Raw genomic sequence first — 20,477 nt, 5'->3', positions numbered from 1 at the left:
GTTTCCACATTGTTGTTCAACAGAACCATATAAATTGTATGAAGGAGTTTTTTTTAACATCTCAAAAAACAATTTGAATTTAAAATGCTAGAAAACAACATGCATTGAATTTCAATAATAAATTTAATATGTTAAAAATAGGGGAAAATTAAGATTAAAAAATGAGGTGTAGAAGAGGTAACTTCCAAGTGGAGAGATGAGGATATTGTCACTTATATGCTAAAAGCCTGGTCTCTAGGGTCTCTAGGATAACATCAAAGAATAATATATCCAGAGTACAATAACTGGAGAAAGGGACTCACGTAGCAGCAGCTACCATCACAGCCAAACCCAGCAGCATAGAACAGTCTCCCCTGAATGCAAGTTATTGTTAAAAGGGCAGTCAGTGAGTCAGTGAAAATCCAAAATTCAAACTAAAAAGATTACACCTTCGCTATAACTGAAGACGGTTTTCCCAAACATGAACAAATACCTTGGGCTGGATTCTTCATCCTGCCCTGTCAGATTTCTGGTTCAGCATGCCAGCGGGATGCTCCGTTTTGCCGGCTGGTCAATGGGGTTTCCCATTGTGAGGCAGCTCCACACCGTCGCGAAACCCCCTGACAGCCGGCAAAAGGGAGCATGCCGCCGGCGGAGAATCCAGCCCCTTGTGCGTGGTAATTATCTGATGGAATTAGCTCACAAAGTATGTAACGTTGGATGTTGTTTGGAATCAAGGGGCATCTCAGAGTTCAGGAAGCATAGGTATTTGGGAACAAAGAGGTAGCTTCACGTAATACTCTGTATGTATAAGCATCAGTTTCGTTAGATGTACTGCTGTAGTGTGTTATAGTCCTTCTTTTCATGTGTTTTATTTAAAGTTAATAAATATTCTTTATTAATTGATCACAAAATGACTGGTCTATTCCTCCCTGATTCACATATTTTTCTCTCAGTATACCAAATTGAAAATATACACCACTAAGAACCAGTGTTCCACGTTACTCTTCTGGGTTTTGGGATACCCTTGCATTTAACATCAGCATGGTTCTTAACAAATAACAAATAATTAATAAGCATCTCCAAGGTGATTACAATCAAATGTTCGACAGTTTTTGTTGACATCTGTCGCAATAATTAGATTGCAGCAAATATTGCAATTTAAAATTCCTTTTAAAATAACCGCAGGTATAAAAATGAACATGGGTATTGAATTTGTGGCACAGTAGTTATTCTTATGCTGCTTACACACTAGCAGGTCAATCATGCTAGAATATGCTTGAGAATCAGAGCCAATGTAGAAATCTAAAGGCCAGTTTACAGCTAGCAAAAGTCCAAATTTTATACCTTCCATTATTGCACTGTGAAAATGTACCCAAGATCAAATTATTAAGTCCAGAACTCTTAAATGATCCAGACAGTTTTCTGTTATTTATGTTTACACACTAGTTTATTGATGAGATGTATTTTTTCACATAATAATATGCATTGCACATCTCACGCACTTTAATGAATAAAGCACGTTTCGAAGTCTCAACGGCATTTTTTCGCATATTCTGCACATATTTCCTACACCTAACTTCCATTGTGAAATGTGGATGGTTCATACAAAAGAACAGTCCAAGCTATGTTTTCATGTTAAAGCCTAACATTTGACAGACAGGGTTTCAAATGGGTTTCAGAGGTTTTATTTCAATGTGGAATATTGTAATCTATCTGCAAAATATCACAAATGCCTTGGACAGAGAGTTGTAATATTACTGTACATAAGCCTTAGGGCTTGTTGGATTGGATTGTTTATATTAAAAAAGACATTTCATGGTATATTTAGGCTGACTTACCGAATATAATGAAAAAAGCTTTTCAATCCCCAAGATATGCATACACTTAACTTGCAATCTTCCACATATGCTCCACTAGTGAAGAACAGGACAAGCAGGATCCAGTGCGTATTAACTCACATTTGCTGGCATCACCAAAGATTTCAATTTTTCTACAAATGCCTCGCTGGTCCCAACTTATTTGCTGACAGACGGCTACTCGTTTAAACAGGGAAGTTGTTTCTACCCATCTGCTTCAAAGAATTTATGAGATGGCTGCCTGTGCAAGCTGTGGAACCTCACTATCTGCCAGATTTCTCACATCAGCTGATTTGTTTCCCTTCAGTGATGTTTGATATGGTTTCTTCTCTACATGCAGCAATACTACAAGACAGTCCCTTATTTCCTGACTGTAGCCCCTCAATTCACTTCATGCACATGACTCTCAGTTGCCACCAATATGTAAGAAATAGAGATATAAAAATCAAAGCTAAGCATATTAATGGTAAATCTTGTAATTTGATGTTGTCCAATTTAAAGCTGCTAGAGCGTGACTGAAATCCAGATTAAGCATTTTAGCAAACTGAATGGGCAACATTCTGGTACTTTCCGGATCTGTGAATACCAATTATGGTAAAAGTTAAGATCATTATTTTCCCTTTTTATTTTAAGGTTTTATTATTCCCAGGCACAACTTCTGAGTAATGTACAAAATGATGAAAACATTAGTAAACTGAGTTTGCTCGATTATTTTAATATTGCAATATTGTTTATCTCAAATGTCACGAATATTCTCTCATTTAAAGCATACAATTCTGGTCCTTAAATCCTGCTGCTTTTCAGGGCAGTATTCAGTAAGGCTGATGGAAGGATCAATAGTTAGAGTGTGACCTAGCTCCCCCATTCAGGAACAACAATTTGAAACAAAAGAAGGGTGTGCGCAGCTCCTGCCCACACTGCTCCAATGCAAAAAAATGGGCAAGCAAATTCCAGCTTCCATTAGCTCACACATGCTGGTTTTACAGCAGACTTTACATTTTACTGCAAATGCCTCCCATGACCTGACATGTTTATGGACTAATATTTGTTTCAAGGAGAATTAATTTATAACCACCTGATTCAAAAATCTTTATGGTCTGCTTTCCTGAACAGCGGAGGATTGTGTGTGTGTATTGGGGTGGGGGAGGAGGGAGTGGGGAGCGGGGTGTTTGTGGTTAGAAATAGGAACTTGGATGTATTCCTTGGCTTGCTGTGAGTTGTGCTGCAAGTACCAGTGGCTGTAAAAAGTAGACCCACATGCCACTGTGGTCAACAGAGGGATCAAATGCTGCTTGATTTGCGGCTCTACCAGCAATGCAAATTCTCCAAGGTGCCTTGCAACAGGTTACTTCTTGTGTCTGGCATGGACCCTGGCTCCCATTCCTGGATGGCGAGGCAAGACATCACTCTAAAAATCCCACTGACACTAGTCATTGCTGTTGCACCGTTACAGATAGAACCATAGAATCACAGAATTCACAGCGCAGGAGGAGGCCATTCGGCCCATCAAGTCTGCGCCGGCCCTTAGAAAGAGCATGGCTCTCTCTCATTATGGTGATAATGTTGAACTCAGGATTTTAAAATAGGTGGAGAAAAGAAGCAGTGGAAGGTTCCACTCCAGCACACCTCCAGTGGCAGAACAGCTGTCTGAATATCTATCCTCTTATCTTTTTCATGGATTAAAAAAGACACTAGAGTAAAAACCACGGTAAACTCAGGATACGGTTCAGCAGAATCTGCATGCAGCTGTTCCATGATGGTTTTTTTGACAGGAGAACAAGCTCTGTCACCTATTTGCAAATAACATCCTTGACCTGCACCAACAAGACAGGTTATTTCAGATTCCTTACAATTCTCAGTTAATTGCACCAACAAAAGCAGCTCAAAAATAGAATCCCTCAGTTTACACAGAATACCCAGTAAGGTCCTTTAACTCTTTAAATAACTACTATCCTTCCACGCATCATCTGGCAGGGTGATTAACAAAATGGTTCATCTGTGATATGGTATGAATAAAGTAATGGCATGATGGGAAAACTGGTCAATGGGAAGACTGGTCAAAAGGTTTGATACAATATAAGAAAGGCTGAAACTACTCATTCCAGCTCACCAGGCCCATGTAAAGAATGCTGCCCTAACCATTTTCAGACTAGTATGGCCGTAGGCCAACTCTGCATAACTTGAAGTCTGAAAAGATCAGCGAAGGTCGAGCCATTCCAAAACACCGGACCTCGGCTACTCCTGATAAAACTAACTCGTCATAACCCAGGGCCATAGGAATTTAAAACAAGATAAGTTCAGGAAGAAACAAGTCTATTCCACCCTTTCAATGTTCCCTCCAAGGACTAAATAATGGTATGAGTGATATGACCAAACATGGTCTGGTATATGCTTCCGTTTGTATTTCCAATCAAATTCCTAACTATACTGTTGTCACATAATCTTGATAATCATAATGTTTAAATATTGAGCTAATTCTCCGCAAAAGCGCAGAACTTGTGAAAGACTCAGCAGTTTTGTTGACTGCTCTCTGACTTCAAGTTTCAGCCATTACTGCATGCAGTTGTTTTCGAAAATAAAGTTTGTTATTCTGTCTTAACGAGTGTGTTGAATCTTTCTACTACAGAAGCGGGAAAATATTGACTTTGACATTTTGGCGCAAGCGAGCAGTTACCAATATCCTGAGTGAATTCCGTGGGGGACTGAAGAAGTGATCGAGCCAGACCCGGAGGAAAGAGACGGACGCCGGCACAAGGTAAGATTAACCTTGGTCTCTCTGTCTCTCTCAGATTGGTGGTTCGACCACTCATCCCTGACGGAAGATACTAAACAGGTGATGGTGCTCGAATCTAAATTGTACTGTTAGTAGAGTACTTAGGGTCAGGGACCCCAATTGTTGTTAGCCTTAGGTCAGGGACCTCTTATACAGGCTTAAGTCTGGGTCAGGGACCCTGCAATTTGATTTGGTGCCAGGATTTTTTTGGTTGCCAGGGGCACATTTTATTGACATTATGGGACAGAGTTTAGACAAAACCGGGGTCAATTCCACTCTATTTTTTAATGTGCTCTGAAAACCCGTCTCAAGAACGTAATTCACGGAGATTATCTGCAGCGCTGAACAATAAATTGGGTAACGATATTTGGCCACTAGGGGGCACTTGGAACTACGATAATTGCATTTCTGCTGAGAAAATCATTTGGTAGAGAAACGCCGGTTTCAAATGGAAATCTTTAATCTCAGAGTGGTAGAAGCAATCCACTAAGCGCCGCGAACAATCACTATTCATGAGTTGGAGAGATAACGCCCGTAGAAAAGGGATTGATGATTGTGTGGATGCTAAAGCAAAAAATCGGGAGACTTTAAAATTGGAACGTGAACTTTGGGATAGAAAGCATAAACAACAAGGCGAAAATAAAAATTTTCCAACCAATAGGCAGAGAGGGCTAGCCCATCAAATTAAACGAAAGGAGGATCCTCCCAGTTGCTCTGGCATGCCGATGTTTCCCTATTCAGGCGGTACGGAAGAGGAGGAGGATTTAACCCCTGGACACCACCCTCATCCTGCACACCCCGATCCTACAATTCCACCGTCCCAAGTACAGCCTACCCCTTATGGTCCCACTGCCAATGAAACTCCTGCTAACGCATCCCCCGTAGCAACATGCACTCGGTCACATATGCAAGCCGTTAATATGGAACAACCCTTCACCTCTGTTAATCAGGCTTTTCTTGATTTATCACTCCAACCTAAGAAGGAGGAAACTTTTCCGCCACCATCTACCCCCGCAAATTATCCCATTAGAAGTGTTATTAACCCCCACGCTGGTGATAATGATGACCCATTCATTGAGGTGTGGCAGGCTTTTAAACCCCATGAGCTATGTTTGATCATGGCCCAATGTTCCTCCAACAAAGAGGACACAGAGGGGTTCACTGAGTTTTTGAGGAGAACTGCGACCATGTACGGTGCTACCGCACGTGATCAATATTCACTGACTTATTTATCCCTTCCCCCAGAATTAGGGGAAAGATGGAAAAATGAATTAGGACTTCATGGGGACACGTGGACGGCCTTCAGCGCCGCACACCAAACGGAGGACGATCAGCGTACTTTAATGTTTCCTGCACTAAAACGGGCTCTCCGTAAACCCGTTGACATCGCCAAACTCCTTGAATGTACCCCCACTTCTAAGGAAGATGGTCCAGAATTTTTTGACCGCTTTTGTGGCGTGTACACTCTTTACTCTGGGGACATTGCTTTCAATGCAGGCACACAGTCTCCCCAATTTAATGCACTATTAATGGAGGTTTTGCCTGACCGCGTAGCATCCAGTATTAAAACTAATAACATGGACTGGTCTGACAATTCTAAACCTCAAATGAAACGTGCTGTGTCTTATTATTGGAGCAATGGCCGCAACCGTGAGACCTGTTACAAAGACACTTCACCCAAAATTAAATCCGAATTCGTCCAACGTCCCTCTCAAAGAAGAGCTCCTAAAGGTCAGAACTTTCAGATAGATTCACGTTACTATCGCCCAGATTGCACGGACCGTCCTGAATTTGGTTACCGCTCACAGGCTCCTTACCCCTTCACTCCACACATGGAGGATTTCGACAGCGCTCCTCCGCGTCATCCTCCTGCCAAATATAATGTCACTTGCTTCAACTGTCAACGTACAGGCCACTACGCCAGGGATTGTCCAGCACCCCGACGACAAGGTAGATTTCAACCCCGTCGGCAGACACCCTTTACTACCTCTAACCTCTACTGACTAGCCAGATTGAACTTTCCGGTCCTCTCAACAGACCACTCTGACAAGCCCACCGCTACGATTTACATAGAGGGCATGCCTATCCCCTTCCTGGTTGACACCGGCGCGACTCATTCTACGCTAGACTGGACATTAATTCTGAAACATTGCTTTCCCCTTTCTGATAAGCATGTGGAACTTGCTGGTTTCATAAGGGAAGGTGCTGTTTATCCGCTTAGGAAACCGCTCTCTGTTCAATTTGAGGGCCGGGAATGTTGCATCCTTTTCACAGTTACCCGCGTCCTCGGTGTCAACCTGGCCAGACGTGACTTGCTGTGTCCCTTGCAGGTGGAAATTGTTTGCCTTGATAACGGCATTACTATATCAGCTATCCCGCAGGCCCAGCTTCAAAATTTTCCCCTTTTCACTACTCCACAGTGGTGGTCGGTTGATTTTGATCCCTCACACTTTTCACCTCCCTTAGATATTCCTGATCCACATGTCACTCTTTGCTACGATCATACAGGATGCTCGCCTGATTTTGAGAGCATTTACCAAGACGCCCTCGGTTCTCTACAATTCGTTTCCTTTGTTGGCCTCGCTAAGGGAAAAGAAGGGTCTGCCTTTCTTGTCGATTTACCCCACGGCCTCTGGCGTCAGTCGGGACTTGTGTCACCCTACGTGACCTTTTCTGTGAATGAAGGCTGCAGTGCCAAGTCCTTGGGATTTCTGGCAGCTGCACTACGAGGACAAGCTGATCCTTTCTTTAATGGAAGTCAAATCCTACCCGCAGGCACTTTAGAATATTTTCAACGCCCATTTGTCCTCATTGGCACACTGCACCACCATCGTTCAGACCAATCAACGACTTCTGAACTACCCGCAGATTTATGGGTGGCCTCCAAACACGAAGTTGGTCTCACTAATGTCCCTCCCGTTGTTATTAAAGTTAAACCTGACATGCTCTTGCCCTCGATTTCACAGTACCCTTTGTGCCCCGAGGCTGAAGAAGGAGTCTCGGTCATGATTCCATCATTCCTTCAACAGGGAATTGTGGTACCATGCCAATTGCCCTGTAACACCCCGATTCTTCCAGTTCCTAAGATAGGAAGACCATCCGATTGGCGTTTGGTCCAAGACCTCCGATGTATTAATCAGATAGCGGAACCCTTACATCCTATTGTCCCAAACCCGGCGACAATCCTTAGTAATGTCCCACCGGAAGCGACTGTTTTCACCCTTGTTGATTTACAACATGCCTTTTTTGCGATACCCCTCGCCCCTGAATCACAGTATTTGTTTGCCTTTACATTTAAGGGCAACCAATACATTTGGACCAGGCTCCCACAGGGCTTCTTTCATTCTCCAACCCTTTTCTCACAAGCATTGCACTCCCATTTAGCGACATTATCAACTCCAGGTGGCTCCACCATCATCCAATATGTTGATGACTTACTCCATGCCAGCCCTGACTTTAACGCTAACCAGCGTGACACCGTTTACCTGCTCATCCGTCTCCATTCATGGGGATATGTGATCCCGCCCACTAAAGTTCATAAAGGCCAACGGCAGGTTAAAGTTTGGGTGTCCTAATAAGTGCTACGGATCGCTCCCTTACTCCGGAACGCATTACTCCGATACTGCAGACCCCATTTCCTACATCGCCCAAGCAGGTGCGAGTCTTTTTAGGATTGGTGAACTTTTGCAGACAATGGATTCCGAATGTTACTGTCCATACTAAAGATTTAACTCCGCACTCCTCTCAAAATACTCCTCTTAGGTTTGAACTTCCTGATCCAGCAAAACAATCTTTTGTTATTCTCAAAAACACTCTGGCTACCGCCCCAGCGCTAGGACGGCCTATGTATGACAGACCCTTTCAGTTGTACATTAATGTTCTTGTTGAATGTGCCACTGGTGTTCTTACACAAGAACACGGTGACCGGCGTCGCCCGGTCGCCTACTATTCTACGAAATTGGATCCTGTAGCTTGCGGTCTACCTCCCTGCACCCAAATTCTTACGGCTGTCCATTTGTTAGCACAGGCAGCCTCTAATCTGACCCTTCACCAGCCAGTACAAGTGCATACCTCGCACTCTATTGTGGCTCTCCTAACGTCTCAGCAAACCCGGCATCTGACTCAAGCCCGCTTGAGCCGCTATGAGGTTTCACTATTGCAAAACACCAACTCTCTTTTCATTAATGTTCTACCTGAAATCCTGCTGTGTTCCTCGAACAGCCCCCCGATAACCTTGCGGACCCGCCACACGATTTTTTGCTTCGGAATCACTTCCTTATCGCGCCTCGCCCGGATTTAACGGACCGGCCTATTAATAATCCAGATCTAATTTTTTCTGTTGATGGCAGTTTCTCCATTTCTCTCACTGGCATCCCACAGTCGGGATATGCCGTGGTAACCGACACTGACGTGCAGGAAGCAGCAGCCTTCGAGACCCCTGTCTCCGCACAAAAGCTATTTGCCCTTACTCGAGCATGTATTTTGGCCACAAATAAAAGTACTAATGTTTACACTGATTCTAGGTATGCCTTTGGTGTGACCCATGATTTTGGTCGCCTCTGGCAACAGCGAGGCTTTTTCACCTCTTCGGGAGCTCCCATTCAAAATGCTCTTTGGGTTAAAAATCTCCTCGATGCTATTCAGCTTCCACATCAATTGGCAATTAGTAAATGTGCTGCGCACACAAAGGGGGACACTCCTGTTCAATTAGGAAATGCCCGTGCTGATTCGGCTGCTAAGGCTGCGGCTATATCAGCCTCTCTGATTGTTCCCAGTGGGGCTAATCAGGCTCTGAACCAGGTACCTGCATTAGGAACGAAGGGCATGCCAGACATAACTGAAGTTCAAAATTTACAGAGGGATGCCTCTGATTCCGAGCGCACACTATGGAAGTCAATGGGGTGTTCACACTCCTTGACACGCGACCTCTGGCTTACTCCCGTCGGTCAAGTTTGTATTCCAAATTCTTTATTGCCGGTACTTATTGATTATTTGCATTCTTGTACCCATCTTGGCAAGGAGGGAATGGTACAGCTACTCCTGAAAACTTGGTGGCACCAGATTTGAATACAGCAGCGCAAACGCGGCTGGATCGATGCGTTATTTGCATGAAATATAATAAGGGTAAAGGCATTAAATGCCCTCCAGGAACCTCTCCCTTGCCAGATGGCCCTTTTGCATGTTTACAGCTTGATTTTATCGAATTGCCAAAAGCACAGTGCTATAAATATTGTTTAGTAATAATCGATGTGTTTAGTAAATGGATTGAAGCCTTCCCCACCACTAATTGTACGGCACATACAGTGGTGAAGCTGTTGTTAACGGAAGTCATTCCTCGTTTTGGGGTACCCAAAATGATGAGCTCAGACAATGGACCACATTTTGTAGCTCGGATCAATACTGAATTGTGCAAAGCACTCGTAATTAAACAGCAACTGCACTGCGCGTATCACCCGCAGGCTGCAGGAATTGTGGAAAGAGCCAACGGGACTTTAAAAGAAAAATTATCTAACTTAACTGAAGAAACTAGGTTAAATTGGCTAAAAGTAATACCCTTGGCACTGTTTCACATGCGAGTGACTCCCCATTCGCGGACCGGACAGCCAGCTGCAGAGATAGTCTATGGTCGGCCAATGAGGACTCCCTGGGATGCCCATGAAAAACCCCTAGAGGGAGTAGACCTCCATGTGATTGGGGAACATATGCAGAACTATTTGAAGCAATTAACACTTTCTCTGAAGTTTCTCCACTCACAGGTAAAACAGGCACATCTCCCAGTAACGGCAGGGACAGCCGTCCCTCGATATCCAGTGATCAAACCCGGAGACCACGTGTTGGTGAAAAACTAGGACAGAAAGAAACTAGGACAACGCTGGAGTGGACCCTTCCTCTTCCTGCTGACTACACCGACTTCCGTCAAACTTGAAGGACGTTCAAGTTGGATACATCTATCCGATTGCAAGAAGATAGTCTCCAACCCAGACGAGAACACAGGATGAAGATCTTCATTATAATTTTTGGACTCTCTGGACTATTTAGCCTTTTGGCCACTCGGTAGTAAAAAAACGACCTAAATGAGACCTGCCTTCCAATACCTATTTATATATGTCATATCTTTATGCCGAAAAATTGAACGAAAGGAAGTGTTGGGTTTGTACCCACATCCCCGTCCATTCGAGGGCAGGGATACCTCTCCAATCCCTCCCCTTTCATATCGCAGAGATGGTTGAATGGATTTTACGACAAAATCAAAGAGGGAAAAGGGGAGATAGGGGGAATATGGAAATATGGAGATCTGCTGGCTATGACATGACTAAACTTTCAGCTTCGTAACAACCTACCTATAATCATGCCTTGACTCCACCCTCCCTCACTGTCCACTCGTATAATGTTCAAGGTTCCATGTGTTTTAATAAATCAGGGAAAGGAAAGTTAATGGGGCAAAGGAGGTGCAACCTTACAGTTGACTGTCAAGGACCGGTACCAGGCATATCCAACAAGGGCATGTTTAACTGTGATTGGTCCAGGGTATGGAATGTAACCTCTAACATTTCATGGGGACAGACATCCCCAATCCCCTGGATGACATCAGCTGATGATTTTATGGCCTATAATGGAACCTATTTCATATGCGGCACTAAAGCATATCCGTGGCTCCCCATTGATTGGACAGGATCCTGCTTTTTGGGATATGTTGTACCTCAAATGCATCACCTACCCATCCTTAAGCACTCCCCCTCGCGAGCAAAAAGGACGATTTCTAAAACGGAACAGTTCTTTATGATGGCCTTTCCCTTGTACGGAACGGGCAAGGCATCCGATGAACTGATCCACATGGCCACAACATTGGAACAACTGGCGAACGTAACGGCAGCAGAAGCCAGGGAAACTGGACAGGCACTGGCTGAGGTCTCAGCTGAGCTAGTAGCTGTCCGGACCGTGGCATTACAAAATCGACTGGCTTTGAATTATCTGTTAGCCTCACAGGGAGGAACGTGCGCTAGGTCAGGAGTGCTGTACTTATATTCCAGGTGGCTCTTAAAATATCACTAACCTGGCCGACCATATTAAGAGACAGGCTGTTCAAATTCAAGAGATGGGCAGTGAATTTCATGACTACAACCCGCCGGGTTGGCTAGGATGGTTGGGTCACGGATTATTTGATTGGATCTTTAAGGCCTTCATTCTACTGCTCCTAATTCTACTAGGGATAGGGTTGCTTGGTTGCTTGTGTAAATGCATTTTCAAACGAGTCATGGATATACCTATTTAACTAGTTGTCATGATATGACAAAAGGAGGGAATGTGATATGGTACGAATTAAGTAATGGCATGATGGGAAAACTGGTCAATGGGAAGACTGGTCAAAAGGTTTGATACAATATAAGAAAGGCTGAAACTACTCATTCCAGCTCACCAGGCCCATGTAAAGAATGCTGCCCTAACCATTTTCAGACTAGTATGGCCGTGGGCCAACTCTGCATAACTTGAAGTCTGAAAAGATCAGCGAAGGTCGAGCCATTCCAAAACACCGGACCTCGGCAAATCCTGATAAAACTAACTCGTCATAACTCAGGGCCGTAGGAATTTAAAACAAGTTAAGTTCAGGAAGAAACAAATCTATTCCGACCTTTCAATGTTCCCTCCAAGGACTAAATAATGGGATGAGTGATATGACCAAACATGGTCTGGTCTATGCTTCCATTTGTATTTCCGATCAAACTCCTGACTATAGTTGTCACCTAATCCTGATAATGATAATGTATAAATATTGAGCTAATTCTCCGCGAAAGCGCAGAACTTGTGAAAGACTCAGCAGTTTTGTTGACTGCATGCTGACTTCAAGTTTCAGCCATTACTACATGCAGTTGTTTTCGAAAATAAAGCTTGTTATTCTGTCTTAACGAGTGTGTTGAATCTTTCTACTACAAAAGCGGGAAAATATTGACTTTGACACACCAGGCATGAGGTAACAAGTATTTACTGTAATTTGTTTCAAAGCTGCATTATTGTAACTAAAAACTGCATTATTGTAACTACAGGTCTTCACAGCTAATTAAACCCAACAATTTTATTCACATACTCCAACAAGGAATAATTTCAACCTTCACTAAGCATTGCCTTTTTTTGCACTATTCAGCACTAAATGGTTCAGTACTACAGCTTTTAAGGAAACAAAAAAGCTTAATTTCGGAGCTCAGTAAACAGAAAAGATGCAATTTTCAGTTGTTTATTCGAAAAAAAGATATTTACTGTGCTCAGAGAAGAGATAACTACAGAGCTAAAATAGTCAAACGAAGATCCCATCAGAGAGCAGGTGGTCTTAACCACTGCTCACATTTTCTCTTGAACAAAAGGTGTTGCTAATAGAGGGTGTCCATTGAAAGTGGAGGAGGTGAGGGACAGTATTTGGTATTGTAAGCACTAATTGTTCATAGTTAGCACACTCCTGGGTATCTACCTGCCTTTCTCCCACCCCAGTCCTGTGCCACAGAAGCTCTCTCTGCTTTGTCACATTTTCAGGCTTCTGTTCCTTCTCCTTCTGCTTTTCCGGGGTAAATATCCAACAGACCTATTTTTTTTTTACCTGTAACATCACCTCCTCCATTTGCCTTGCACCATTGTTCCCTTTACTCTATTCTGTACTTATACCCACCACCATCATCACAAGCCTTGCCCCTTTCTTCTCTCCTGCCCACATTCCCCACTCCTCCTCTGTTCCCTGCTTTCTGTACTTGCTTTAAAGCTGTTCATCTCCAACATCTTCCTGTTCTGATGAAAGGTCAGCGACCTGAAATGCTGAGTCGGTTTCTCGTTCCAAGAGACATTGCCTGACATTGAGTGTTTCCCGCAATTTCTGGTTTTATTTTATATTCTAGGAAATATACATTTATTCTTCATATTGGTTTCTGCACACTGGAAATACTGAAAAGAACCACTTTCATGTCCTTCCCTGACTGCCAATCACAATGACATGTATGTGAAGTTATATTAAAAACTGAATGCAACAACAGTAAGAGATGAAAAATTGTTTTATTGTTATTCTTTGAGTGGACATTAAAATTCTGCAACAGTCTACAACTGTGAGAATTCTTTTCCCTTTTAAGATGCACTGCCTAATTTTATTTCTTGCATTTTGTAACGGAAGCCTGAAAATCTTTGATATCTCAAACTATATCATTTTGCTGCACGTTTGTACCCTTATTGCCTTCCTAAATTAACTAACCCCAAGAGTTATAATCCAGCCTTTCAAGAAAGCTGGAGTAACAATTAGAGGAACGCAACAATTTTGGACTGTTACATGACCATCACGAAAGTCAACATTTGAAAGCATTGCGAATGCAAACCTGATATTAAGTATAATTTACTAAAATTACACAAGAACGTGGATTTTAAAAAGGAAATAATTTTGAATGATACAAGCAAAAAACAAAATCGACCATTTGCCCTATGAGTTGATGCAGCTTTCACTCAGTCAGAAGCCTGCTGCCACTTAGATGTTCCTGCTGTGTGTAAGATAATTGAGTGAATGTACAAATTGGAGCAAATTTTAGATGGTTAAGTGCGGAAGTCAGCCATGTTTTCCAAAATTAAAAATGAATAGAGAGAACTTTGCACATAAATTCCCAATTTAATTTCTTAGCTGGACATCCTTAATCCATAAACTTTGACAAATGAGAAGTTTCACGGATAAGAAAATCATTACGCCCAGTAAATTTCTTCCCTTTTCCAAATACAATCTCCCACTAACTGACCTGTTAATATTAGGGATTGTATTGCTAAAGCCTTTTCGCTCTCGAGAGAGGATGGTCTGGACCTGCCTTTCGAACACTATCCATTTTACACATTGGGCCTATGCAACCTCTCCACAAAAATACCATTTTGTAAACTACCAGGACCTCTGATCTGATCATTTATTCAATCATGTTGGACTGGATTTTACCAGACAAATCAATGTAAGGATGCTGGGTGCTTTTGCAGCTCAAACAGCCACAAAACAGGGCTGCAGGACTTCACTGATGATCTCCTGACATGCAGCCAATTAGAACCAGGCCAGCCAATAACAGGCAGCAGGTGGGAGCTTGTGCCGTCAGGTAGTTTTCCTGTGTTGGATTCAAAGGTGGACATGCAATCTTCATCAGGCTGCAGGAATAAAGACAGAGTAAAGGGTGCAGAAGAGGTGTGGAGGAATGGTTGCAATGAAAGCAAGGTTTCTCCACATTTCAGTGGCCCTCCCCTGGAGCTGTTCCTGAGAGCAGCGACGCTCTGTTCCCAGTACACGGGAAAGTGGAGAAGGCATGGCTGGAGGTAGTCGAGGCAGTCAGCAGTATGAAACTGGTGCTATGCTGGACCTTGGTAAGCTGTGGCCATGCATGCTGGCAAAGTGGCAGTTCTACATATCTTATATAGTGCCCCCAAGATGTGAGACAAACAGTTTGGCCCATGAATAAGAAATGACCAGAGACCACCGCAAAGTGGCCTCACACCAGGGGACCATGGTCAGTCAGAGATGTTTGCTACGGTGAGCAGGACTAATGGCTGCTTGTAACTGGCCTCGTTGTGGTGCGGCAATGAGCATTAAAAGCACAACTGGGTGCCATGAAATAAGTCAGACAAGTATTTCTGTTGTTCAGGCGAAGGGAGCTAATAATGCAAGGCAGCAGAGATGAACGGGAGCTGGAGTGTCCTGCTCACTATGGTGAACTTTGGAGGAAGACTCAATGAAGATAGACTGGGTTGCAGCACACCAGCCTATTGTAGAAAGTAAGCCAGGTGTGAAGCCCATAGAGTCAGAAAAGCGATGGTTGAGTGCCCCAAACCTACTGATGAGTATTAGAACTGACACCTCTCTGCTACCTGGTAACCACAGGAAGCTACAGACCAAGCACAGGCAGGAGGGAATGGGTGGATGTGGAAGTTGTTGACAGCATTAGTCTCTACCTCAGTGCTGATCGGGCACAAGGTGCCACCGATAGCTTCTGAACAATGAGACAGAGGAGGAGCCATATCTGAGGAAACAGTGTCACGTCAATCCAGAGCACCTCCACCAGCACAGATACTCCCATGTCAGGAGGCACTAATGACCGCTGAGAGTGGATGGTAACAGCTGCTGAGCACAGCACACAGGAATGGAAGCAGGTGAAAGGCAGTGACAGTTCCAACTACACCCCATCGGAGAACTGAGGCTTTATGGTGCTCAGCTTCCTGCAGATGCTGAGCCTCGGGAGTCCTCATTGAAGTGGTAGATACTGGAGCAACAGTGTGAAATGTGTGGACATGTCTGAGTTCCCAGAAGCTGTTGGCAGATAATGGAGGAGTCTGTCAATGCCATGAATGCCACCCATGTCCCTGGCATTTGAGTGTGTGGTCTCCTCCATTGAAGGAGTGGAGCGAGGAATGCAGTAAACTACTGAGCGGATGAAGGTTGTGTTTAATCTCCAAAGTTTACCCTCACCCTGGAGCTGTATTGAGTGATAGGTCGATGAGAGGGCATGGAGAAGGCCTATTTCCAAGTGTTAGCTCACTTCAGGTAACCAGGGGAGGACAGGTGGGCCTTCAGAAGGTCAAGGAGCACATTTCTGCAGCTTATGGGGGTTCCTCTCAAGATGATCTTCAAGCTGCTGGAGACCCTCAACCGTTTGATGGTAAGACGAATACTGAGCTCCACCAACCACCCTACCCACCAGCTCATGATTTCTGCACTCGCTTCAGAGGACCTGGGAGACCCCTTTCACGAAGCATTCTCCATTATGGCCTCCCACTCTGCCATCCATCTAAAGATCCCCACCATTGTTTCTCTGACCTGAGCCTGTTAGATTCATAGGGCATGATCCAATGGCCAAGCTGTGCCCTAAAAGCAGCATGCCACCGCGCAGCTTGGCTGATAAAAGCCGGGAGACCCCTGACGGGATTTAACTGGCTCAAAACACCGTTGGATCTCACGAGACATTGTGATGTGAATCCTGCCCATTGTGGGTGGGATCACTTTTGGGCAAATCTACGTATTGGAGTGAGACAGTTAATCTCACTCTAATGTGCAGATTCCCAAGGTACCCTGAGGTTTTGGGACTCATCCCATTAGCCTTGGAGACCTCAGGCGAGCACCGTTCAGCACAGGTCTCCACAAATGGGGACCAGATGTAAAGGCACTCTCGCGGGTCTCCCAGGGGATCGGAGACTCCCAGATGAATGCCCTTTGGGCAAGGTGGTTCCCTGGCACTGCTGGTGCTACCTAGGCACCATGACAATGCCAGCCTGGCACTACTCAGGGGGCACTGCCAGCTGACATGTGTTCCCATTGTGTGTCTATGCTGGGGGGGTTCGATGGTCGCTTGGCATCCAGATCTCTCGCTGCACTGAGGAGTTCTGGTGAGCAGAGTTCCCCAGTGTACAAATGGGGCTCTGTGCGCTCTCAGCAGCACATTCCCCGCTGAGGACCCTTATATAACGTGAGTCGTGTTGTATAGCCATGTATTTCTCGGCGCTGCGAGCGCCGGGAAACACGTGGCTTAACATGTGCTCTGGGGCTTTGTCCCCAATTAATTGAATCGCGCCTATGGGGTGCTTACAGTGCAGAAGGAGGCCATTCGCCCATTGAGTCTGCACTGACCCTCTGAAAGAGCACCCTACCTCGGCCCACTCGCTTGCCCTATCCCTGTATCCCCACCTAGCGTTGTAAGAAGAACTAAATGACTGCTACTTGCAGTGAACATTCACCCATTGATGAGCTCTCACCTCCTTTCAGAGGGTGAGCCGTTGACACTCTGTGGAACCCATGCGTCCTATGAAAAACAATAAAAAACAATGCTGATCATGGTCAGTTGGCTGCCCGCTGCCAGCCTGCATGATCCTAAACCCATTGTCCGATTGCCCCTTGCCCAGGGCAGAGAAGGTCAGGAGCTCATTCCAATCCACTGCCCCATCCACAGTTGCTCTGCCGCCTTCGAGAAGCGATGCAATATTAATCTAATTGAAGCTGCTCTCGCTATGGGACCTGCAGCACTCTCCTTTTAAAGCTGGACCCAGAGATGTGATTCTCTGTACTCCTCAACAGTTAGGATTTATTTATTTGTGAAATCAATAAACATCTATTTGTAATCTCTACCAGAGCACAGAGGGAGGTAGCAGCAGTAGTTAGTGCCTCCTCATATGTGGTCCTCTTGCCTGTGTTACCAAGATTTTTTTTAAAAACTTCTTTCTTCTGTTTCAATATGTAATACACACCTGATACATCTCAAAACTTAAGATCACAAGAAAAAAGTTAATGTGCAGACCATTCGCCGTTAAATCTGCTCCACCGTTCAATAAGGCCATGACTGATATTGGTCTAAACTTCACTTTTCTGGCCGCTCCCATAATTCACAAGGCTTTAGTGGATCAGCTTCATGGGCCCAAACTTCTTTCCTCCATGATCAGCTGTCTTCCTAACCAATTTTCCTTGCACCTCTAATAATTGGGAGGAGTTTGTGGACTTTTTAGTTGTTAAATTGGAGTTTGCCTAATCTTGTTGTCTCCAGATTCCCCTTGCCACTTCCACACTGAATCAAATCTCCCCGTTTCCACCCCCCCCCCCCCCCCCCCCCCACCCCTGACCCAGGCTCCTCCGTGACTTTTACTACCATTTACTGCGCAACCCACTACATGTTATTTGGCAGCCCACTAACGGGATCTTCTGGTTACCTTTGTCAACAGGATTTCCCATTTAAAACACTCCTTGTCGCCGGGATACCCAAAGTGGGGGTGCACCGTCGGTGTGAACAGCCGGTAAATTCCGGCCATAACCATTCCAAGAAGTCTTGTGGTAGCTCTGAGCCGGGAACTCTGCGTTTGAGTTCCACTCCACGATTTGATTGCCATGGAAACTGCGCTCACGGTATGACCAAGCAGGTTGATTGTCTACCTGCAAACCCTTCTGCTATGCCAATGGTAAGAGTTTGTAAGTTTCCTGGTCAGCCAGCATCATGTGATTCTGCATCGCAACATGTTAAAGGACACCGTGCACGAGCTCTTGTCACGTGCTCTGTTGCAAGTGTCCTCCTGACTTGGAGGAGCTGCCGGAGAGAGATATCGCTGTTCCTTCACAATCCCTGTGTCAATATCCTGAACTCTCCTGATTTCCTCTCCAAGTTCATCATGTGCATGTTATCTACATTCTGTTCCGTTTGATCTAGTGATCATTACATTTCTAGTCCAACCTCCCTTCCTGTCCTGATGAAAGGTCACCTTGATCTGAAACATTGACCAGGATTTTCTGATCCCACTTGTCACGGGCCGGTTGGAAAATCTGGTGAATGAACCTTTTGGTGGGAATTTCAGGCCAGACTGGAAAATCCCTGTTGTTTCCCTCCACCACTGCTGTCTGAACTGCTGAGCATCTCCAGCGATTATTACTTTTATTTCAGATTTCCAGCATCCACAGTATTTTTCTTTTCCCTTCCAGAGCCCCTTCCAGCTTACATTATCAATGGTTCCATCTCATTGGGTACAGCTCTTGCTATCATTCAAAACAGCTATCATTGATGCCTTCCACTATACCCTATGTGTTCAAACTAACATCCCATTTCTAACTTCCTTCATAAGTGTTTACCTCCCAAATCAATGCCACTAGTTCATGCATGTTTCAGTTTCTCCAATCAGACTTCCACCTCACCATAGCAACAAATTGGCACTAATCATCGTCACAGATGACATCTTCTGTGACTGTGAGCATGAGGTACTGTCGCCCCTCAGCAAACTTTGACACAAGTCATCATCCCATCTCCATTATTCAGCTGAATGAACCCCCTTGCTTGAGTTCACTCTTACCTTTCTAATCATAACCATCACATCTTCAGAATGGATCTATCCTTGACCCCCTTATCTGTCCCTTAGCAACATCATTCACAGGCAGTGCATTGGTGACAAGAGTTCTATCACCTCTCTCTTGCGGTCTACTCTGCAGTTTGGGTGACTACTTTTCAGAACACCTCCATTCAGGCTGAGGCTGATGCTTTCACACTGACCTCTCCATTCTCTGCCTCCTGCAGTGTTTCAATGGAGCTCAACATAAGCTCAAGGAACAATGCATCATTTTTCAATTGGGCACTTAACAGCCTTTCAGACTGAACATTGAGTTCAAGAATTTCAGGCACTAATCTCGGCCCCATTTTGTTTCTTTCCAGGCTCGGGATAATAAGTGGCAAGTAACATTCACACCACACAAGGGCCCGGCAATAAAAGTAAATTACTGCGGATGCTGGAGTCTGAAACCAAAGAGAAAATGCAGGAAAATCTCAGCAGGTCTGGCAGCATCTGTAGGGAGAGAAAAGAGCTAACGTTTCGAGTCCAGATGACCCTTTGTCAAAGCTAAAGACAGAGAAAATGGGAAATAGTTATACTGTGGAGTGAGAATGAAAGATGAATCAAGGGCCAGGCAATGACTATCTCCAATAAGAGAGAATCAAACCATCGGCATTTGACATTCAATGGCATTATTATCACTGAATCTCCCACTATCAACTTCCTGGGGAGGTTACAATTGACCAGAAACAGGGACGTCATTCTCTGACCCCCCGCCGGGGGCTGGCGTGAATCCCGCCCCCGCCGGTTGCCAAAGTCTCCGACACCAGAGATTCGGCGGGGGCGGGAATCGCGCTCCATTCTGCTCCATTCTCCGGCCCGGATGGGCCGAAGTCCCGCTGATAAATTGCCTGTCCCGCCGGCGTGGATTAAACCACCTTTTGAATGGCGGGACAAGGCGGCGTGGGTGGGCTCCGGGGTCCTGGGGGGGGGCGCGGGGGCGATCTGGCTCCGGGGGGTGCCTACACGGTGGCCTGGCCCGCGATCGGGGCCCACCGATCCGCGGGCGGGCCTGTGCCGTGGGGGCA

The 20,477-nt window shown here is 44.9% G+C and overlaps 1 protein-coding gene and 1 long non-coding RNA gene across 13 annotated transcripts in view; one reads left to right on the top strand and one right to left on the bottom strand.

The window, feature by feature from the left end:
- The window catches only part of LOC140388295 (uncharacterized), a 31,189-nt gene extending 18,674 nt beyond the window's left edge, over positions 1 to 12,515 (top strand). Inside the window, exons 2-3 of the long non-coding RNA XR_011934134.1 lie at positions 4,465 to 4,593; positions 10,353 to 12,515. This is a non-coding gene — a long non-coding RNA (uncharacterized lncRNA). The remainder of the gene's footprint in view (positions 1 to 4,464; positions 4,594 to 10,352) is intronic.
- Positions 1 to 20,477, bottom strand: part of chl1b (cell adhesion molecule L1-like b) — a 1,336,546-nt gene that overhangs the window by 877,332 nt on the left and 438,737 nt on the right. The window contains exon 1 of one of the 12 annotated variants that reach the window (XM_072472190.1): positions 1,821 to 2,028. The exons of the other annotated variants lie outside the window; for them this stretch is intronic. The gene's annotated coding sequence lies outside the window, so the exon portion shown is untranslated. Of the gene's footprint in view, positions 1 to 1,820; positions 2,029 to 20,477 lie in introns of those variants that run through there. 12 annotated transcript variants of the gene reach the window in all.

Source organism: Scyliorhinus torazame, chromosome 13, assembly GCF_047496885.1.
Source record: "Scyliorhinus torazame isolate Kashiwa2021f chromosome 13, sScyTor2.1, whole genome shotgun sequence".
Lineage (NCBI taxonomy): Eukaryota > Metazoa > Chordata > Chondrichthyes > Carcharhiniformes > Scyliorhinidae > Scyliorhinus > Scyliorhinus torazame.
The sequence above is the reverse complement of the archived record's forward strand: the minus strand, read 5'-3'. Positions and strand labels throughout refer to the sequence as shown.